The sequence below is a fragment of the Marmota monax genome, unplaced genomic scaffold (genome assembly GCF_021218885.2).
Source record: "Marmota monax isolate L192 unplaced genomic scaffold, Marmota_monax_Labrador192_F-V1.1 WCK01_AAM20220418_F8-fsc00229, whole genome shotgun sequence".
In the NCBI taxonomy this organism is placed as follows: domain Eukaryota; kingdom Metazoa; phylum Chordata; class Mammalia; order Rodentia; family Sciuridae; genus Marmota; species Marmota monax.
The window spans coordinates 112,492-136,075 of NW_026693707.1; the positions used below are offsets into that span (position 1 = coordinate 112,492).

The 23,584-nt window shown below is 44.1% G+C and overlaps 1 pseudogene; it reads right to left on the reverse strand.

Annotated features, from left to right (window-relative positions):
- Positions 1 to 9,971: 9,971 nt before the first annotated feature.
- Positions 9,972 to 23,584, reverse strand: part of LOC124103359 (synaptosomal-associated protein 29-like) — a 175,197-nt pseudogene continuing 161,584 nt past the window's right edge.

Genomic DNA, 23,584 nt, shown 5'->3' on the forward strand with positions numbered 1-23,584 from the left:
TAGTTCTGGTGTTCACTTGCACTGTTGAGTGAGTTTAGGTAACCATGCTGTACCGAGTATTTTGTAAGAGCTAGAAGAAAGGATTTTGAATGTTTTACCCCAAAGGAATGGTAAATATTTGAGGAGTTAGATATGTTTGCCCTTATTTGAACGTTAGTATACACTGTGAAGACATAACATGGAACCCCATAAATATGTACAATTTTTTTAAAAAAATGTTTTAGTTGTTGATGGACCTTTATTTTATTTGCTTATTTATATGTGGTGCTGGAAATTGAACCCAGTGCCTCATATGTATGAAGCAAATGCTTTACCACTGAGCTCCAACTTCAGCCCCAAATATGTACAATTTTTATGTGTCCATTTAAAAAGTCCAAATACACAAAATGAATACAAGGTGTTACTGAAAGGAAAAGTATCAATGCTTATACTGCCATTAGATTCTTGCTTCCTTTAGTAAAAAAAAATCTTAGTCCTGTCATTTTCTATCTGCGGTCTGCAGAACGCCCTGGGCAATGGGTTTCTGTAAGAGGTCCACAAATCCTCATGGTCACTGAGAATAAGTAATATGTTTTATGCATAAATGTAGGCTTTTAAAAACATATGTAGATGACATTATGATTAAAATTTAAAAATACAAAAAGTGCTACTGAATTTAATTGCTCTTTACCATGTACTTTTAATTGATCCTTAAATTATTTCTCTATTGCTATTATATAGAACTTCACATAATTTTAAATAAAAACCATCCCTATACTTTTTATAATTTGAACTTTTTATATTAACCAGAGATATGAAATATTGTGCTCTATATGTGTAATATGAATTGTAATGCATTCTGCTGTCACATACAACAAATTAGAATAAAAAATTTTAAAAAAGAAAAATTTAAAAATTTAAAAAAAGAAAAAAATACAGAATGCAGAAAAAGCATTCGACAAAGTACAGCATCCTTTTATGTTCAAAACACTAGAAAAACTGGGGATAACAGGAACTTACCTCAACATTGTAAAAGCTATATATGCTAAGCCTCAGGCTAGCATCATTCTAAATGAAGAAAAACTGAAGGCATTCCCTCTAAAATCTGGAACAAGACAGGGATGCCCTCTATCACCACTTCTATTTAATTTAGTACTTGAAATACTAGCCAGAGCAATTAGACAGACAAAAGAAATTAAAGGCATAAAAATAGGAAAAGAAGAACTTAAAATATCACTATTTGCGGACGATATGATCCTATACTTAGAAGACCCAAAAGGGTCTACAAAGAAACTACTAGAACTGATAAATGAATTCAGCAAAGTGGCAGGATATAAAATCAACACGCATAAATCAAAGGCATTCCTGTATATCAGTAACAAAACTTCTGAAATGGAAATGAGGAAAACCACCCCATTCACAATATCCTCAAAAAAAATAAAATACTTGGGAATCAACCTAACAAAAGAGGTGAAAGATTTATACAATGAAAACTACAGAACCCTAAAGAGAGAGATAGAAGAAGATCTTAGAAGATGGAAAAATGTACCCTGTTCATGGATAGGCAGAACCAACATCATCAAAATGGCGATATTACCAAAAGTTCTCTACAGGTTCAACGCAATGCCAATCAAAATCCCAATGGCATTTCTGGTAGAAATAGATAAAGCTATCATGAAATTCATATGGAAAAACAAAAGACCCAGAATAGCAAAAGCAATTCTAAGCAGGAAGTGTGAATCGGGAGGTATAGCGATACCAGATTTCAAACTGTACTACAGAGCAATAGTAACAAAAACAGCATGGTACTGGTACCAAAACAGGCAGGTGGACCAATGGTACAGAATAGAGGACACAGAGACCAATCCACAAAATTACAACTTTCTTATATTTGATAAAGGCGCTAAAAGCATGCAATGGAGAAAGGATAGCATCTTCAACAAATGGTGCTGGGAAAACTGGAAATCCATATGCAACAAAATGAAGCTGAACCCCTTTCTCTCGCCATGCACAAAAGTAAATTCAAAATGGATCAAGGACCTAGATATCAAATCAGAGACTCTGCACCTGATAGAAGAAAAAGTTGGCTTCAATCTACACATTGTGGGGTTGGGCTCCAAATTCCTTAATAGGACGCCCATAGCACAAAAGTTAATAACTAGAATCAACAAATGGGACTTACTCAAACTAAAAAGTTTTTTCTCAGCAAGAGAAACAATAAGAGAGATAAATAGGGAACCTACATCCTGGGAACAAATCTTTACTCCTCACACTTCAGATAGAGCCCTAATATCCAGAATATACAAAGAACTCAAAAAATTAAACAACAAGATAACAAACAACCCTATCAACAAATGGGCGAAGGACCTGAACAGACACTTCTCAGAGGAGGACATACAATCTATCAATAAGTACATGAAAAAATGCTCACCATCTCTAGCAGTCAGAGAAATGCAAATCAAAACCACCCTAAGATACCATCTCACTCCAGTAAGATTGGCAACCATTATGAAGTCAAGCAACAATAAGTGCTGGCGAGGATGTGGGGAAAAGGGTACACTTGTACATTGCTGGTGGAACTGCAAACTGGTGCGGCCAATATGGAAAGCAGTATGGAGATTCCTAGGAAAGCTGGGAATGGAACCACCATTTGACCCAGCTATTCCCCTTCTCGGTCTATTCCCTAAAGACCTAAAAAGAGCATGCTACAGGGACACCGCTACATCGATGTTCATAGCAGCACAATTCACAATAGCAAGACTGTGGAACCAACCTAGATGCCCTTCAATAGATGAATGGATAAAAAAAATGTGGCATTTATACACAATGGAGTATTACTCTGCATTAAAAAATGACAAAATCATAGAATTTGCAGGGAAATGGATGGCATTAGAGCAGATTATGCTAAGTGAAGCTAGCCAATCCCTAAAAAACAAATGCCAAATGTCTTCTTTGATATAAGGAGAGTAACTAAGAACAGAGTAGGGACGAAGAGCAGGAGAAGAAGATTAACATTAAACAGGGATGAGAGGTGGGAGGGAAAGGGAGAGAGAAGGGAAATTGCATGGAAATGGAAGGAGACCCTCAGGGTTATACAAAAGTACATACAAGAGGAAGTGAGGGGAAAGGGAAAAATAATACAAGGGGGAGAAATTAATGACAGTAGAGGGGGTAGAGAGAGAAGAGGGGAGGGGGGGAGGGGGGATAGTAGAGGATAGGAAAGGCAGCAGAACACAACAGACACTAGTATGGCAATATGTAAATCAATGGATGTGTAACTGATGTGATTCTGCAATCTGTATACGGGGTAAATATGGGAGTTCATAACCCACTTGAATCAAAGTGTGAAATATGATATATCAAGAACTATGTAATGTTTGGAACCAACAATAAAAATTAAAAAAAAAAAAGAAAAAAATACAAAAGGCAAGACCCTCTACAGATGCATCATCCCCCCCCACCCCAGCTCTCCTGCAGCAGCATACAGTATAGCCTGCGTGCACTGTGCTTTCCTTTGCAGGGTGTTTGTGTGTTTCCACATAGAGATGGTACATTCTTTTTAATGACTGAATAATATTTCTCCTGTGCCTGCATTGTTATTTGTCATGGCTTTAGGGAATTATTTTGACGTCTACTTGTTAAGAGAGATTTTAGGCTTGTTAATAGCAGAAGTCTCCATTTCAATGGTTTTCACCCCCTTTCCTCTCATAAGTTCTGTAGGCATTTATCCTCACCAGATGGGTTCACGGCTCACCCTTTTTATGTCATAATGTGTTGGATTGTGTTTTATGCTGGGTAAGAGGTGGGAGGGTTTGTGGCAGGATGCTCCAAGAAGCCCAGAGACCTGGGTTATTCCTTTCACACAGCACTAAGAGCCTACTGGTCTCCCTGAGCAGGTGTGGGGAGCTCTAGGTCTATTTCCTCAGTATTGGCAGAGTTCCCTGGGAGACCCATGTGCGTCCACATGAGAGCAACAAGATGATGCCCAGTGTGGCAACTCTTGAGGGACTGGAGGCAAGTTCCAGAGAGAATCAGAGATATTGGAATGAGAGAGAAGGGAATGCGAGTTTGAGTGCTCTTGAGCCCCAAGTTGAATGTCCCTGACATTCTTGGAGTTTCTCTCTTAATGTTGCTTTTTCTTTAATATATAAGTTATCTCATTTTTTTTCTCCACGTAAACCTGTTGGACTTAGTTTTCTCTGATTGCGTGTTTTTTTTTTTTTTTGGATAATTTCAGTATAAGGAACCCACTTGTCATGGGCTAAATTTTGTTTCCCCCAAATTCACATATTGAGGCACTACCCTCAGTGTCTCAGAATGTGTCTATTTGGACCTGGGCCTTTAAGGGGAGACCATTGGCTAGAATGAGGCCATTGGGGTGGCTCTAAGACTGTAGGACTAGCAGCCTAATAAGAAGAGGAAGTGTGGACATGCAGGAGAGAGCCCAGGGATGGATAGGGACATAAGGAGGAAAGACCACATGAGAATGCATTGGGAAGGTGGCTGCGAGATGAGGAGAGCGACCTCAGGAGGGGGCAAACCTGCCTGCCAGCACCTTGACCTTGGACATCTACCCTCCGGAACCGCGAGAAAATCCATTTCAGGTGTTGAAGACACACAGTCTGTGGTATTTTGTCATGCCAGCCCTCGCAGCCTAATACCCCATCTCAAATGGGCTTGAACACTAGAGGGACTAATTTGTTTATATACCCCCCGCCCCCCCCAGAAGAAGGCGGCTCCGGGGTTGGCTAATTTAGCCATGCATGTTACCATCAAGAAGCAGGCTTTCCTATCTGCTGCCTACCATTCGTTCCGCTCACGTTTGCTGCCTAAACATGGTGGTGTGTAAGTCCACTTGTTAAGCTCACGTGTTTCTTGGAGCATGACTCCCGTCAGGGCACACACAGTGATTCCGGGCCCTTAGGCGGTGGGGTGGATTTAGGTCACTTGAAGGTGGCTCAAGGCTGGACTGGGAGAGCTGGGGCTAAAAGATCGCTTTCCAGGACAACTTCTTCACCAAGTCTGGAACCTTGTGCTGGGCTTGTAGCCGGGATGTCTATACTTAGTTTCTGAAGCATGATGGTCCCAGATTAGTTACATTTCTTAAATGGTATGGATGACTTTCCTCCAAGCGAGCAGGCCAGGAGTGAGCATGCAAAACAACCAGGTGGACATTGCATGGTCATTTTTGGGGGCTCCATGCTTACCAGGGGAACTAACGTGTCTCATGGTGTTAAGAGGGCTGCGTAGCTCTATGCAGCACGACTTCACACATCTGTGTCTGGAGGGAGAGACAAAAGTAAATAGGGTCATCAGAACCCAATGTGACAGCCTCAATGCATCCTGATTCCTCATAATGAGCATAACAGCCTCTAAGGAGATCTCAACCCAAACTGGGTTAGGAGTGATTGGTCAGTAAGTGGATGAGCGCTGTGCCGCCTGCCACAGGCCAGGTCTGCCGAGAGCCATCATCTCCCATCAAACGTGCTCTGACCATCAGTAGGTTTCTTCTCAAGTCTCACCGGCCTGAATTGGGTCATGTGTTTTTCCCCAAGTCAATCTTTGGCAAAAAGAACATGATTAACCTTTCTCAGCTTAGCCTAACCCAGACCTACCTACCTTGGGCTCAGGACAGGATGGTTTTCCTTGAGCCTAGGTCTCAGAAGGTGGGCAAGCACTCTTCAGAACTGGGGCCCTGCCACCATGGAAGAGCCTTGAGAGTGAAGGGGCTGGGCGAGGTGACCAACCTCGCCTACATGAGCTTTCTACGGGGAAAGTTTGGCCTCATCAGGAAGAGTTGAAGAAAGAGGCTTTCATTACATCCATTGCCTAAGACCCCAAGAAGACCACAATTTGAATTATTTTTCACTCTTATATTTCCTCCCTCTTTCCCCTTGCCTCTTTACAGAGATCCATTACAGGTTTTAGTACCAAGAGCAAACGCTTTTCTTCTTGGGAAATCAGATGATGGCACAAATAGCGTGTTCTTAAAGCAAATGTGACAGTTACAATAGGGCTTCAGCCCCCAGGTAGGGTCATCAGAACCCAATGTGACAGCCTCAATGCATCCTGATTCCTCATAATGAGCATAACAGCCTCTAAGGAGATCTCAACCCAAACTGGGTTAGGAGTGATTGGTCAGTAAGTGGATGAGCACTGTGCTGCCCGCCACAGGCCAGGTCTGCCGAGAGCCATCATCTCCCATCAAACGTGCTCTGACCACTGAGCGCACAGAGGGAGGCCTGTTCCTCACAGAACAGGTCCGGGGCTGCAGAGGATGTGCCCCGTGACTCACACCGACACAGTCCCAGAGAAAAAGCAGGATTTTTTTTTTACGCTGGGCTGATGAATTGAAAGTTGCTAGAAAGTTGGTAGAAAGTGTGTGTGTGTGTGTGTATGTGTGTGTGTGTATTTGTGGTATCTCTTTGTGTGTCTCTCTGTTTTCTATGTGGGTCTTTCTGAGTGTGTGCCTGTGCATTTTTGTTTTTCTGTCTGTCTCTCTGGGAATGGATATGATATGGATGTCTTTGTGTGCTGATATGTCCCTTTCTGTGTGGGTATCTCAATCTGCATGCAGATTTCTCTGCATCTCTGTGTGTATATACCTGTGTGTGAGTGTGTGTGTGTGTGTGTATGTGTGTGTATGCGTGTGCAGAGATCAAATGGAGAAGAACCTGAGAGGAGGGCCTCCACCCTTGCCGGGAGGTATGGATGGATATAAGACAGGGTGTGTCATGAAGAGGGTGTGGGGTAGCAGGTAGGTCCCCTGGGTGTTCAGTCCAGGTTCCCCTCGAAATCACTGGGTGATTTTCTGGGATTGATTTCAACCCCTGTAGGCCTTCGTTCTCTTGGAGACATACTACTTGCTTAGCCTAGCTCACAGGGATTTTCTGAGAATGAAATAGTAATGTAATTTAGAATGCTTTTGAGAAAGTTAAAAGCACTATAAAAAGAAAAGCATTAAATGGATTAACATTGGACTTGATTCAGGGAAGACCTCTATGTTCAAAATATGCATGGGAAGGGGACTTTGATTCAAATCAAAAAATCTCTGGTTGATGGACCAGGTTGAGCCAAATGCGCTGTGTGGCAGAAAGGGAGAGAATCAGCTTCATGCTTTAGAAGGACATATTGCTTTGTCACCAAGGCAAAGGCCCATCGTGACTGCCACTTCTGACCAGCGGATGGTGGCAGCTGGGAACATGGTGCAGACAAGCACATGGAGGCCACGTCCTGGCAAGTGCCATAAGATCCGTTGGGACAGCCTGCCATGGGTGCTCAGAGGGGGGACTTACACTACAGGCCTGGGCCAGGGCTAGGCAGTATCAGACTTGGAATTTGAAGTCATGGAAGCTGCTGCAACTCAAATCTTGATAAGTTTTGAAGTCATTTACCTTGTCTTCTCCCACACTACCTTGGTGACCTTTCCCAGGTGGGTTGACAATCCAATTTAATTTTATTTTCTGTTACATGGAAGTGTCAGTAATTTTATGTTAACTCATACTTGTGCAAAATGATGGAAAGACAAGGGCTTACTGGAATTGGGAAAAAGAGATAATTTAGGTTGTCATGATAGATGTGAAGAGTCTTCTATCCTCTGCCACATTAACATAATCTCTTTTACGCTGGGTTTTGTCACAAGTTTTTTTTTTATATCTATAATTTTTACTTATTCCCCAGAGTCCAACAGAGATCTTTAAAAACTTAAGACATATTATATTAAATGTCATAACACTTCTCTTTTGAATTCTGTCTCTTAAATATTTTCTTAGTTCCCAACCCTTACCTGAAGCCTTCTAGGTCTTTCCACAGAAGCTTTATAACTCAGCGTGTGGGCAGTGCCTTAATTTCCTTTCCTAATGCCCCTTCCCCTGGTCCTTTCAATTGGAGTGTGTACATTCCTTCTCTCTTTATCTGAGTGAAAAATGGGTGTCACTTGGGTAGGTGCACATTGCCTGTATGAGCTTGTGTGTTGGCATCAGATATCAGTCACCTCGACTATTGATCCCTTGCCAAAGTCAATAGGGAGAGAAATGCTGTTTTAAATAGGTTTCATTCATCTTTTTTCCTAACTTGGGGGATTAGAGGTAGCGTGTCGGCTGGACAGCAGGACGAGGGAGGAAGTTGAGCATTGGTTTTTAATAGAGTGATGACTTTATGAAGTATGACATGAGGAATATGATAGAAATGTCCTGTGGGGACTGGGTGGGAACCAGGCAGAACTCACCCTTTCCTCCCTTGTTTTGATGGAGGTGGTTAAACCCCTCTGCATTGGCCATGAGCACGTGTTGCAGGACCAGCTGGCAGAACTGAGGCTGGGGCAGAGGTGAAGGGCAAGGAAGGCTCCAGGAGAGCAGTGATGTTTATGTCAAGGTCAAGGGGATGAAGAAGTGTGGCCAAGGTGCCTGGATACCGGTGGAGGTCCAGAAACGGCACACACGAAGCCCTGGAACTGGGAAAAGAGGGAGGCATTTGAGGAGTGGTCAGATGTTGAGAGTGGCTGGAGTGTGAGGCGGGAGGAGGGGGAGGTTTGGCTGTCGAGGTTACCCTTCACATGACCTTGGAGGATTCATTAAGACCTTTACAGTCCTGCTTCTTTAAAGCACTTCCGAATCACCTGGAGGACTTGTTCAAAAGGCAGATTTGGATTCTGGAGGTCTAGGATGGGGCCAGACCAGGTGACCGTGACGCTCCTGGTAACCCACACGTGGAAGAACAAAGCTTTTGACCCCAAGGGCAAAGGCAAAACCACGATGGGCTTCAGGTAGGAGAAAGGCACGAGGAAGCTGTGTGGTAGGAGTTACATCACCAGCAGTGCAACGAGGAAGACTGGAAAATGGATACCAGTGTGGACATGGGGTTGGAGACAGTCGGGTGAGACTGGTCAGCTCAGGTGGTAGCAGTGGGCATGTGGGCACTGCCTGTGGCTCCTCCTTGCCCTGTGCTGCTCAACTTCTTGCAGTGAGAATTCTGTCCATGTCTGTGTCCTGCACCCACAGTGGGCTCCCGGGCGGAGGTGCTTAGGCACTGTAGGGGGAGGAGACCCAGCACCATGCTGAAGAGCATAAGCCGTGGAGTCACCAAAGCCTGGACTCAGTCCCTACTCCACACTTCCTGGTTGCTTAGCCTCTCAGAGCCTCCATTGTCACATCCGCTATAGACGAAGGCAATATTTGCTGCTGTTGACAAGATTAAACGAAGTGATGTAGATAAAGCGCTTTAGCTCTATCTATGTTTGACATTCATTGATGCAAAAAAAAAAAAAAAAAAATAGACGGAATTCTTGCTCCAGCACGTTAGAGGCTTTGGGGATTTGAAAATGAACGAAGTGGATTTGGTCCCTGCCCTCTTGGAACCCTTGATCTATAGCAGCGGTAGCTCGGTTATTCTCTGCTATAACTCCCTGCCGTTGTCTCATCCATATTGTGCATGGAGACAGGAGGAAGCTGGGCTGGACAGTAACTCCCCGCAGCTCCTTACTGAACAAGCCACCGAGATGGACATTCTGTTCCATACATTTGATTTAATTGATTCCTCAAACCCCAGCAGCACTCTCAGCTTAATTACCCATAAAACTGAAGCAAGGATACTCGAGGTCTAACATCATTTTCCAGCTCAGTAATCTATATGTGGCCAACCCTGCAACATTACATTTAATGGCTTTCAAAGGCTTGGGAGGGTATACGTGGGGCTCATCCTTAACGAGTGCCTAGGTACGGCTCAAACTCCCCATGTGAAATAACTTTGCTTTTGAGGCTCTATGTTTTCAAATGAGGAATAGCGCTGTTGCACCCTGGAGAGCAAAGACGAAAGACCAGAGGAGCGTGAAGTGGCAATGGGAGGAAAAATGGGGGTGGTCTTGGGCAAGGAGGACCTGGCCTGGAGGGAAGAGAGCGTTGGTGGCCCTAGGACCTGCCGTCAGCGCTCCTGCTGCAACGGCTCAGTCAGCACCCTTGACTAGAAAGGCTCTGGCTACTTCCGCCAATAGGAATTTAATGGAAGATGGCTTCCACAGGGCGAAACTGAGAAGACTGCAGAGGAGGAGGCAGCGGGAGGTCCAGACTCTGTAAAGGGTAGGAATCAAACAGGACTGAAAAGGACTGGGCAGCAGAAGCCACAGCAATGGCCTCGTGCTGTAAGACACTGCCATTCAACACTGGTTGAGACATCTGTTCCAGACCCATAGTCCCAGAGGATGTCCAACTGGCTGAGCACAGGTCATAGGTCTGCTCCCGGGGTGTTTCCTGTGAGTTTGGAGAGGGAGGTGCTGATGACGTCAGCTTTTGCATTGGGAGGTGGCCCTCCTGCTGTGACCGGACACAATGATGTGGTTGGTGGTAAATCCTCAAAACAAGATCAATCATGTCATCAGGATGGGGAAGTGGATGATGGAAGCATCTGTAGCCTGCAAAACGATAAGGTTGATGACTTATGAGCTCAGAATTAACTTTATAATTTTTTTCTTTGAGGTTTATTTAAATAATACTTGACATTCTGTGTTTCCCCCAGAAAACGCCTCTTCATTGTTCTCTTTGCACTTTCTATTTCTCCCAGCTCTTGCTATACTGCATTTTTTCCCCTCCGCATTTCTTTCTTTCTTTTTTTTTTGGTAATGAGAATTGAACCCAGGGGTGCTTAACCCCTGAGCCACATCCCCAGCTCTTTTTCACATTTTATTTAGAGACAGGGTCTCGCTGAGTTGCTAAGTGCCTCGCTAACGTGCTGAGGCTGGCTTTGAACTCACGATCGTCCTGTCTCAGCCTCCTGAGCTGCCGGGATCACAGGAGTGTGCCACTTCGCCTGGCTTTTTTCTCCACATTTTTTGAATTGGTGCATTATAGTTGTACATAATGGTGAGGTTTGTTGCTATATATTAGCCCATGCACACAATACAACAATATGATTTGGCCAATATCTCTCCCCAGCACTTCCCCCTCCCTCCTTGTCCCCATCCCCTGGGCCTTTTTCTCTACTAATCTCCCTTTGATTTTCATGAGACTCTTCCTTCCCCGCCAACCTTTCTTTCCTTTTTCCTCTCTAGGTTCCACATATGAGAGAAAATCTATGACCCTTGACCTTCTGAGTTTGGCTTATGTTGCTTAACATACTGTTCTTAAGTTTCATCCATTTTCTTGCAAATGACATAATTTCATTTTTCTTTATGACCGATATAACTCCATTGTGTATATCTACCACATTTCCTTCATCCAGTCATCTGTGGGACACCTGGGCTGGTTCTATAGTTTGGCTATTGTGAATGGTGCTGCTATAATCATGGGTATGCATGGATCACTGTGGTATGCTGACCTTAATTCTTTAGGACAGATACTGAGGAGTGGTATAGCTGGGTCATGTGGGAGTTCCGAGCCTAGCCTTTTGAGGAACCTCCATACTGATTTCCATAGTGGTTGTACTAATTTACAATCCCACCAACAGTGTAGAAGTGTTCCTTTTTCTCCTAGTCTTCTCCAGAATTTATTATTGTTTGTATTCTTGATTGTTCCCTTTCTGACTGGGCCACAGTGCATTTTGAGTATTCATTTGTGAGGCCAACTCCCCCAAAGCCTGGGAGTTCTTAGGGGCCAGGACTGTCTTGATTCACAGGTGTATTTTTAGGGCCTGAAAATGTGCTTAGCACGTAGAAGACGTTTGATGACTTATTGTTGAAGCGAACAAGTATATGTGGCCTCTATCTTACCAGAAACATAGCTCTAAGCAGCTAGCCATTTCAATGGGCCATTTCTCTAAATAGGAAACATTTAAGTTTTATGTTATGGCCTGTGTATGTTTAAAAGACCATTCTACACAGACATGCAGGTTTGAAAAACGTAGAGTCAGAGAGTTAAACACAGGGACACGGGGACTTAGGCCTCCTGTGCATTTTGGTTTTTATTCACTTGATTTTTAAGGAATGTTTTCTTTCACAAAAGCTTTTTCACTTCTCCTTGTCTTTTTTGGCATTAGGTAAACATTTCCTCTTTCGTCTGGAGTCACAGTGTCCTGCTTCTCAGGGTATTTTGAATTTCTGCAAACCCCTCGGGCTTTGCTGAGGCTCAGCTTTGTGGTTCTCAGCAGAAGCTCACTCTTTGGGGCCTGGTAAATTTAGTTGTCGTAGCCACAAACAAATGAATTCTTTCAGAGCTGACCTTTACTTCTAGGTGGAGAGTCTTATTTAAGGGTGCAGAAACTCCAGATCCTGGGTTTTATCATAAAACAAAATCCTCCTGAATCCCTTTTATTTAGTGAAGTGATTGGTAGAGGCTTGTGGAGAAAGGAGGCATTTTGATCCTAGATTTCTGCCGCTCTGATCTAGTCCAAAGGAGCAATAAAAACTGACTAGACCGTTATAAACAGAGAAGAAATGCGTTGAAAGGTCATGGAGTAGCCCCACAGGGGTCAGAAAGCATGGGGAACAGGGTAGAATCAAGGGGAGGCTGAGCAACTAAGACCCATGCTAGAATTATGGACAGACTCTGGCCACAGAGCTGGACTGATGGGATCTCACAGCTGTGCTGCTGCTGGCCACAGTGGACACCACTGACCCCACCTCCCCTGGGAAGGGGGTGATTCTAGTCACCACCTGACCTCAGAATGGATTCTTTACAGTCTCCTATTCTCCACATCTCTAGCTCCTGTTTCAAAGTCCTGGGTGGGACCATTTGAACATGTCTGGAGACACAGTGTCCTGCGCCATGTTACCATAGTCTATTTCCGAGGAGATCAGGAGGTGAGCATTATGTTTTCAGACTCTGGCTCCTAGTAAGTGATCGAAGGTTGTTGGGGGCCGGGGGGATTCCTCCATCTTGGAAAAGAATTTCATCCTCTGGATAGCCAAAAGAAAAACCCCAAGACACACTCATGACATATTCATTTACAATATTCATTGGAAGCCATTGTTGGGAATAGTAATAGAATTGTCTTTTTGGTGTTTGAGATCTTGATAATAAACTGCCTTGATGGTTTATGGTTACAGGAGTGGATGGAGGACGATAACATACTGTCCTTGTCATTTCCTTGAGTGTCTGAATAAAATGTCCTTGACTCTGGCAAAGTTCACACAGAACTTAGTGCCAAGGCTTTGGATTCCAGCCTTTAATCTGGGCTCTGCCATTTACTAGCCGAGTGACTTGGGAGCATAGTTGGATCTCTCTCAGCCTCCGTTTTCTCACTGGTGAAGCAAGGAGGAACTTGGCACCCATGTTTTACTTAGGGTTCCTGTGAGATGATCTCCCAGAATGCCCTTAGGTCGGAGCCTAGAGTATTCTAGTGCTTAGTACTTGGTAGCTACTAAGGCTAAGTTAGAGGGACTGAAGATTGGGGATTGGCCAGAAGAGTCAACATACAAGGCCTGCTGAAGTCCAGGATGGACCAGATGTCTACCTCCAAGGATCACCCTAGAGGAAAGAGGTCATAATAAAAGATGAAGTGGGTGACCTCCAAGTTGGATGACCTCTCTCAAACACAATGGGCAATTTCCCAAGTGCTGCTGGTCACAGGTGCCTGAACAAAACAATCTGCTTCCAAAGAACAATTAAATAGGCAAATGCTCAGTGATCTCATGGGGTAGACCCACCCCGGTGCCCCATCTGCTCAATTTAGGCACAGCAATTAGGGAGTGCAGGGGAAAATGTTCATCTCCATTTAACAGAAGAATTTTTTTTTTTTTTTTTTTTTTTGTGCGGGGAGAGCAGGAATTTCTTTGAAGATCTTAAAAAGGGTGTTGTCAATCAAGATCTCTCAATAATCTTTGTTTAGGTTACAACCCTGGGAAAGTCATCAGTCCTTAGACATTTTGGCTTTTGTTCCAGCTATCCGGAAGATATAGGTTTTCATTTCTGCTAAATGCTAATTTAAGAAGCATCTCTTTTCAAAGCCGTGCTTGGGGTAAAATATGGAAGATGCATTCAGCCCACCTAAGAGGAAAGGATCCATTGATGTTCCTGACTCACTTTTTCAGGTATGCTATCAATTTTGTTATTATTTAGCACTTTTGCTAAATAGAGAAGGGGAATGAATCACTCATGAAAGAAAGGAAGATCCTAAGAGATGCACCTACATTCGTTTTCCCATAACTGAGGATCATTCGAGTTTCTGTAAGATGTTATCTCAGAGTCAGCACATCATCTCTAAAACTTCCACATTTAAAGTTGTGTTGTTTGTAAAAAAGCACATTTCAGTGTTTTCATGGAGGGGTTAGGGCTGGAATATGTACACACTGGTCACCCAGTGGGAGGTTGAAGTAGTCATTTACCTCTTTAATGGAGGCAGAGAATGTAATGAACAACCGTTTGCATGTAACATTGGGATATTTCTTGGGGGTGACAATGATTCATCCCTATTTCCTATAGCAACTAGAGCAAAATTAAACCCAGGTCTATGAATTTCCGGCAAGTATAAGAGATAAAATTCAGAATTCACTCCATCCAGTCCTACTAGTTCACCTTCCCTCTATCCTTCTAATGCATGCTGCAGTTCTCCTGCCTGTACTTTTTAAAAAATATATTTTAGTTGTCAATGGATCTTTTATTTTATTTATATGGGGTGCTGGTGATGAGTTTAGGGCCTCACACATGCCAGGCAAGCACTCTGCCACTGAGCCACTACTCCAGCCTCCTTCTGTTAAGTGAATCCATGAGGCTTACTGCTTTGCATCACAGGCTTCTGGATTTCTAGAAAAGACTTGGTAGGTGCAGGGAAACGGATAGAATTCAACACCCAGGTTTCAACCTGAGGCTGACTGGTACTGGCTGCCTGTAACTGTGTCAAATGGGCTTCTTAATAAAGTTGCCTCTACACACAGTGGCAAAGGAGGGTGGTGGGTGATGGGTAGGTAACGCCTACCTTTGTTGCAGAGGGAAGAGTAGTGGCCTCCGTGCCATTCTTTTTGCCATCCTCAATGAGTGCAAAAAGCACAGATTTGGGTGGGTCTGGCCTTGGTTTAGCCTTAGCAAGCTATGTGATTTTGGACAAACTTCAGAATTTCTGTTTTCTTAAATGCTAATTTGGAGAGGAGGGGACAGTCTGTGAAATAAAATCTATAAGTCTGTTATAAACACAAAAAACTTGAAAGCATAGAAATATGTGTATAATACTATTATATTCCCATTTTCCAAATTGAAGCCTAATTGGGAGGCTTATAGATTTTTGTCCATAAGATTTAGAGCGGTACTGTCAGTGTATCTACTTATTTGACAAGCGGTGGAGGTCTAGGGAGAGGGGAGCAAGATGGATGGGCCTTCCATGGTATCTGGCAGAGTGGCTTTCCAATCTATTTTGAATCTGAGATACTCCATTTTCCCCTCAGACAAAATCCTTTGTGGCACTTGATTCAATAAACCGACAAGTGGTGCTCTTCTGTTTGGAGCTATGTTTTCTAGCTTTTCCAGAATGTTGGTGTAGATTAAATGATAGTAAATATATTTTCATTCAATTAGGTGTCCCAGGCATCTCCAAGAAGATGGATTTCAATGTTCTCAACTTCACCAATCTTGGATGTCTTGGACCTTAGTCTCTAATGCATGTGACCAAATTTCCTTCATGGAAGCTAAAACGAAAGGAAATTGTTTAGCTAAGATCCAAAGGATAGGATGTTTGGTATTGGGGAATCTGTGTCTGAGAGAAAACCGGTCACAATTAAGTTATAAATACAAGGACATAAAAACCCAGCGGTGCTATTTATAAAATCCTTGAGTGGAATGTGCTATTTATAAAATCCTTGAGTGGAATGAGTCTTCTTTACAGTGGATTTGCCTATCATTCATCCAACAAATATTGGGATCTGTATCTTTTGTGTATCAGGTACTGTATTTAGCACACAGGATACAATGCTGGTCAAAATTGATGAGGTCTTTGTTTAATGGAATATACATTTTGTTGGGAGGGACAGGGTGCATAAACATAAAAAAAATAATTCCAGGGTGTGAGTACTTGGGATGAAAATAGTTTTCACACAAAGGAACTGGAAGCAGCACATTTGTCAACAGTGTAGACTTACTTTTGGCCGCTAGTGGCCCAGACCACACTGGTTGACTGTAGATGTTTTAAAGAATACAAAGGGTCAAGCCAGATCTCTTGTCATTGTCGAGTTCTCCTGGGACACGAGAGGAATTTCATTGGCCTGATTGAGTGGGAGTCTGGCTCAGAACACTGGCTAGAGCTCTTTGTTTCTTTCTGTGTCCGAGATTCCTGGCATTGTCTCTGCACCTAGAGCAATGTCATAAAAGCCACTCTCTGCTCATGGTCACGGAGCGCAGAGGGTTGTGTTAGGAATTTATGACGGTTGGAGAAGGGGCGCTGGAGTAGTAGCCAACTTAGAATAACTTTAATAAATTTTGTTGATTGAGGAAAGGCAAAGCATTTTCAGGGATCTAGAAAAAAAAACTAGAAAAAGTGGGGCTCAGAAGTGAGAGGAAGTGGTTCTCCAGGTGCTCTCTAGATTGGGAGCAGGAGGACTGAGAGGCCACCAGACAGAGAGAGGACTGAGGAGTCGTCAGAGGACAAAAATGGATTTCTTTTGCACTTGAACTTATCCCACTCCCTTTTATGGGAATGGAATACCCTATATGAAATCTAATTCAAAAAATGTGCAGTTCACCAAAAGAGCCATCCATCTAGGGTGGGTAATTATAATGTGACAATTGGAGTGGGAATGACCAGATTAGACATTTCTGGTTGCATCTATAAGGATGTTTTTGGATGAGGTTAGCATCCGAATTGGTGGATTAAATGAAGTAGATTGCTCTTCTCCACTGAATGGAACCATTCCATCCATTCAGCTCCTAAATAAAGCATAAAACAGAAGGAAGGGTTCAGCCCTGCCTGCCCACCTGCTTGAGCTGGGATATTGTTCTTTTCCTACCCTGGAACTGGGGTTTCTATCACTGCCTCCCCTGGTTCTTAGTCCTTCATATTTGGGCTGGAATAACATCCCAGGCTTACCTGGGTCTTTAGCCTGCAGAAGGCAAATCATTGTACTTCTTAGCCTCTGTCACCGTTATGAGCCCCTGTGTCATAATGAATCTGTCTCGTACATCCAGATACTCCTCAACCTACAATGAGGTCACATCCTGATACACCTATCGTAAGTTGAAAGTATTGCATTGGGGGAAATTAATCTCATACGCCTGGGCTACCCAGCACCTGGCTTAGCCACACAGGGCCTGGCAGAGCCTCGGTGGATTCCTCTTCTGATGGCAGGGCCCAGAGCGGAGCTGCACCGCATGTGGCCAGCCTGGGAAAAGATCAAAATGCAAAATCAGAGTGAGGTCTCTGCTAGATGCACTTTTGTACCATCGTAAAGTTGAAAAATCACAAGTTGAGCCCTCCTGGAGCTCCCCTATCGGTTCTGTTACTCTGGAGAACTCTGATAAATACGCTGACCAAAGAGGAGATGCCTTCAATCAGGAGCATTCTGTGCACCCGGGAGGGTTAATCCACAGTGTCGGCGGCGGCAGCAGCAGCAGCGCTCGGGAGGTGGCAGTACCTTCTCTCTCCCTAACACCTGCAGTCCTCTTCTTCCTGGCCCAGGGTGGTCACTTTAGGACAGAGGCTTCAGCTGAAGGAGGAAGACTGGAGAGAAATGCTCTTTTTCTCTTTGATGGGCAGAGAGGCTGACCGGGAGGTCTAGGGACAGTGTGTGCATTATGACGACTGTTGTGAGGCTAGGCAACCAGAGGGTCAGTGTGAGAACCCGGCTCCAGCGAGATCCTGTTTCCTTACAGTGTCACGGTCAAACCTGTGACATCTCAGTGCTTACCCTATGGGACTCCAGAAGGTCTGAAGCCCAGGAACCTGTGGCCTCCCTGTTTAGAGGCCTCCTGGCCCTGCTCTGATTGGTGCTGGCTTTGCTGGCGTGATGGTTCTCAGCACCGTGCCTGCCTCACGGCTGTGGTTCTCTCTGAAGCTGACCCTCCTACAGTCAAAGTCCCTGTTTGGCTGCTCCCTGGACTAGGCATTACTATTATTATTATTAACAGTGGTACCAGGATTTGAATCCCTGGGCTTCACACATACTAGGCAAGTGCTCAGCTACTGAGCTCCATCCTTAGCACTTTTTATTTTTTCATTTTGAGACAGGGTCTCACTAAGTTGCTGAGACTGACCTTGAACTTGTGATGCTCCTGCCTTGGCCTCCTGAGTAACTGGGATCACAGATGAGCACCACTGGGTTGGGTCCTGGACTAGGACTGATGTCCCTCTCACCCCGTGTCCCCTAATCTCCTTTCTCCTCTCTATTTAAGGGTTGGAGAAGTGGAAACTGTCTGGCTCACCATCACATCCTAGCACAGTGCTTAGTGTGGACCTGGTAGCCATAAGAACTTGCCACCAGACATTTGCCTAAATGTGTGTCTGCCCATGGCTGGTCGCTCCCTGCCTCGCTTCCCCATCTGAGACGTTGATTTCTTTTCAAGTCTCATCATAGGATTCCAAGAGGGCCAAATAAGCTGCAGAACTGTTTCTTTAAGGGTACCCAGACTTGCACAGAACAGTGAGGTGGCGTTAGCTGTGTGTGCTGTGGAGTGGAAAGATGATGTCGGAGGAGGCCCTTTTATTTGTGGCTCATTTCTGCTCTGCAGACACAAATATGTGTCAACGTGTGATCAATGCTGTCTTTTTGGGGGGAAGATTGGTGGAGACAAGCTTTCCTCTTTGCTCCTGTCAGCGTAATGGGCATCTATGGAGGAACTCATCTCCATTTACCTGATGGGAGACATTTGCCTTCTGCAAACGTACTGTTTTGATTTATGCAGCAGATTTGCCGTGATTAAGGTGTCTTCTTTGTTATTAAGATAAAGACTGACCTTGTCTTTCTGTAGGTGAATGACGGATGAGACATAATTCTTCTTTTTTTAAACCACCAGTCAGGTTAATTGGATGGTTTTTATCCAGGGACCAACATGTTCTGATTTAACATCGAAATCTCTTTGTAAAGGCTCAATGCTAGGGAGATTAAATCTCGGACTAACCAATGGGCACAAGGGACCAGGAGATAGATTTTTTAAATGGACTCATTATAAAGCAGAGCTGTGTAATAGAGGGAACCAGAGATGGCTGAGGCATCTCAGATGGGAGATGTTCATTCGGAGGATAGGTGGCATGAGCAGGAGTACAGTGAATTTGTTTATTCCATAGACATTTGAGAAACACCTACATTGTCCTCAACATGGAACTAGGTGCTGGAAATAGCTACCCCAAAGCCTGGAGATGTGGGCCTAGTCTTATTTCAATAACAACAACAATGAAATAGTAACAATCAACAATGACAATAACATAGAAACAGTAACAATTAACAATGACAATAACACAGAAGTGTTATCAACTGCCTACTGAGTCTCAGCACTCTCATAGTGCTACTATTAAGTGCTTGTGCTCATTTCCTCTTTGCCACCCACTTGCTGTGTGACCTTGGGATGATATCTTTACCCCTGTGAGCATTCGTTTCTTCATTTGTAAGGGTTTAATTAGATAGCTCCTCCAGACGTATTGTGTGTGTATGACCTTTGCCTACTACATATAAAAACTAAACAGAGGCTGTAAGCCTCCCAGGGCTCATACTTCAATTTTCAGGAAAATAGCCCCAAGAAGAAGCATCTTCAAACAAAGGGGAGGAGGGAGGAAGAGGGAAGGTTCTCTTGGATAAACAGGACCTGCTTTAGTCGGCTTTTTGTGCTTCTGTGACTAAAGGATCTGACCAGAACAACTTTAGAGGAGGAAAAGTTTATTTGAGGGCTCAGGTCTCAGAGGTCTTAGTCCATAGAAGGCCAGCTCCATTCCTTTGGGCTCCAGGTGAGGCCGAACATCATGGCGGGCATGTGGAAGAGGAAGTAGCTCACATGGTGATCAGAAAACAGAGAAACTCCACTCTCCAGATATAGATATATACCCAAAGCCATGCCCCAATTCCCACCTCCTCCAGCCACACCCCACCACTCCAGCTACCACCCAGTTAATCCCATCAGGGGATTAATTCACTGATTGGGTTAAGACCCTCACAACTCAATCATTTCTCCTCTGAACTGTCTTGCATTGTCTCACACTTGAGCTTTTGGGAGACACCTCACATCCAAATCATAACAGGACCCATTATTCTGGCCTGGTCCTATAGATTCTATTATTATTATTATTATTTTCCATAGCCTGTCTAGGCTTTTTCTGTAATGTTACCTCTTGTCTTTACACTATGTTCTTACTCTTACGTTCTTCTCAAGACAGTTTGGGCCAAAGGTTTAAGGAATTCTCTAGACGTACAGATGTAGATAAAGTTGTAGGAATCCCTCTGGGTGCTGGAGGAGCTCAGGCCTCGGCTCTGAGGCCAGGCAGGAGTCTGGCTGGGTCATGGTGCATGAGCCTTCAGTCCCTCGGGGTGGTGTCACTCTGATGTTGTGTAGAATGGCAGTGCATGGTGATGTGATGATCAGATCACACTGACTTTTGTTGATTTTCAACTCTCCTAAGGCAAAACACTCTTCTATTACCTGTACACAGAACTGGCTGCTCCTACTGCCCGCCCAGGATCTGAGTCCTGGGGATTGGGGACTGGGGGTGAGCAGAAGGTGTTCGCGGAAGACGCGAACTGAAAAAGCTGATTTTGGAGCAAGTCTAAGATCTGCTTGAATTTCTTTAAAGACAGGCGAGGGGGATGGTCAGAACAAGGGAATTCATTCTCTTAATATTTAGCAAATTGTTTGCCGAGGATGTACTTGGTAACAGGACCTGTGTGTTACATATGTCACATCACTGAATTTAATCTCCATAATTCACTCTTTTAGACAAGCCGTATCCCTGTTTTCCAGATGAGCAATCCCAGCACAGAGAGGTGGAGTCTTTAGTATGGTCCATGGGGCTTGGTATGGCTTCCAGGCCTGTACAGACTGGATCATAAGGCCCTTCTGGTCTTGCTCTGAAACTCTCCTAGCTCTACATTTGCATGATTGCACAGGGTTGAAACTTGATGCTTCTCTTGGGCCACAATGACATCATAACCACAAAGGGGTCCTGCATATCTTGTCCTGCATACCTTACTACTGAGGGCATCGGTGGAAGGAACAGAGCAAAGGCCGCATGTTGTAACTCTGGAAAGGAAACCTTGAACCTGGAGTTTCAGTGCATGGTCTGAGAAGTTGTCAGAGAGCAGAAGGGGACAGGTGAGTGGTTCCACACCCTTGGCTAGGAGCAGCACTGTGAACATCTTTATGGGAACTCAGCCTCGTGCAGTCGAGTACAGGGAAAGTGTTCTCTTCTGCTCCCGGCACTTTCCCCATGTCCCCTTTAGCACATCTCAGAGCTTGCTCAGTGCCTTCCTCTTCTCAAGTTCACCCACTTGAGAAGCTCACTGTGTTCCCTGGGCCAGAGACATGAGTAGTTACATGTGATCAGACATAAACTCCTGAGGAACCCGAAAGTTCAGGTTACAAGTCTGATTTGTTTTTTTGCATGTGTGTGCATTCATGTCTGCACACGAGCGTGTGTATGTGAGCACCAGGTGCTCCTCTGGTTTGAACAAACCCTTCCCCAACACAACCAAATTCCTAAGGAACTGGAAAGTTCCCGAGGTAGAAAGCGATCAGCCACAAGCAATAACCCTGAGGTAGAAAGTTTGATTGTTTTTTCCTTGGCAGTAATTTCTTCTGTGCCCAAGGAAGGCGTAGAAGAGACAGCAGCTCTCAGGAAGAGCTCTGGGCGGACGTTTTCTAAGTGGTCTCGGGAGGGGGCCGAGGCGTCCAGCCAAGTAGCTGGCTGTCACCGAAAGCCAAACATTTGGTTTTGAGTTCAGCTCCCATTTGGAATTCGTTTCCCAGACCTCAAAGAACGAGACATTGCTGTTGTTATTTATTTATTTTTCTTTATTCTTGGGCTTGTTTGTTTTCAGGCGAGCAGCCAAGGTAGCTTCTGGGAAGGCGCGAGTCCTTTAGGTGTTTGTAAGATGAGGGAAAATGTCACGAACGGTGTGTGAAGGGCATGTACAGAAATTGGGCAGGAGGGAATTCGGCAAACGCAGCCTGAGCTACCTGGCTTTTCTTTTCTTCTTAGGAAACCAGAAAGTCAGAAGCCATGTAATCCAGCACATGAACACTTCCTTCCTTCTTTCTTTCCTTTCTTCCTTCCTTCCCTCCCTTTCTCCCTCCTCCCTCCCACCTCTAATCCCCCATCCATCCATCCACCTATCCATCATTTCTTCTATACATACGCTAAAACACAATTGAGCATCTCTTATGAGCTAAGAATCTTTAGTCCCTGGATTCTAGAAATTTGTAACTAAGTGGGGAAGACGGGCATAGACACAACCCAGCCACAGAGCAAGCAATGGTTATAGCAGAACCTTGTTCAGGTGGCCCAAGGCTCACAGTAAAGAGGGCTTGTCTGGCATGGGAGTAGGAGATCCAGAAAGGCTTCTCGGAGCCATGTTTCCATAGCTCTGAAGATAAGGAGGCAGGATGGGTTGGTGTAGAATTCAGGGCCAGAGGATGGGTGGCTGTTACGGAAACAGAAAGGGATGAGTTGAAGATGTACCACGGGAGAGAAAATGACAAAGTGGTTTGAAAGTTAGGAATAAGCGAATGACAACGTGGTTTCCAGAGGCTTCTGCAGTGACATTTCCAGGTTGTCAGTGCCCACTGTGGTCCGGGTGAGCAGAGGGCTGTGCCAGGACCACCTTAGTCAACATTGTCACCAACAGAAGTAGAAATAAACATGCCTCCAGTTACTTCAGACCGATTCTGAGCAGATGCTTTGAATGCATTATCTCAGTTGCACCCTAAATGTGACCTAGGTGTCATGAGAGATTGTATGAGGTGACACACAGCTGAGGCTTTGGATTATACTGAGCTGCCTGGGGACCTTTCTGTTTTACTGTTGAGCTACCTGATCACTTCAAGGAGAAAGTCTCAGTTGGAAGGTTTGGTGTTTTTCATTCCTTCCTTATTTATGTTAATCTCCTTTTTTTGAGCAAAGAGGAGGCAGCCTCAGGCACAGAGCCTTCACCACGAAATAGTATTTCACTAGAATTTAAAAAAATTTTGATTGTTGTTGACCAAGATATAAATTACAGGATGATCTTTATTGCTATTATTCTGAGGGTACTACTGATGAATGTTGACACTGGCGTTCCATTTTTCGTAGGAATATAAGTGAAAACATAGATTGATTTAAAGAAAAGTATTACCTAATTCGTATTTCACGGTCTATGCAGGTTTGGCACAGCACAGGAAAGAGTGTGCCAATGACTAGCATTTGCATTATCATTCTCTGCAACATCATCAAGAAGATGCTATATTTTCATCTCAATTTTACATATTAAGAAATTAAGACTTTTGGAGGTTAAGTCATTTTCTCAGGGTCATTCACAGAGGAAGTGCAAGAGCTGGGATTTGAACTCAGGACTGTGACTATAAAGCTCCATATTTTTACCTCAAGGACATATACCTATGTAGACCAGATATCTGACAGTAGTTGAAGGTCAGATCTCAGGACGAGAGAGCCGGCATGGCCTCATCAAACCATCCATTCAGTATTGTTGTGTGTTCCAATCCTAGCATGCTCACATTATTTATTTTTCAATTTGTTAAAAGAAAAAAAACTCCACTTAACAGGTGATAATTAATTTATC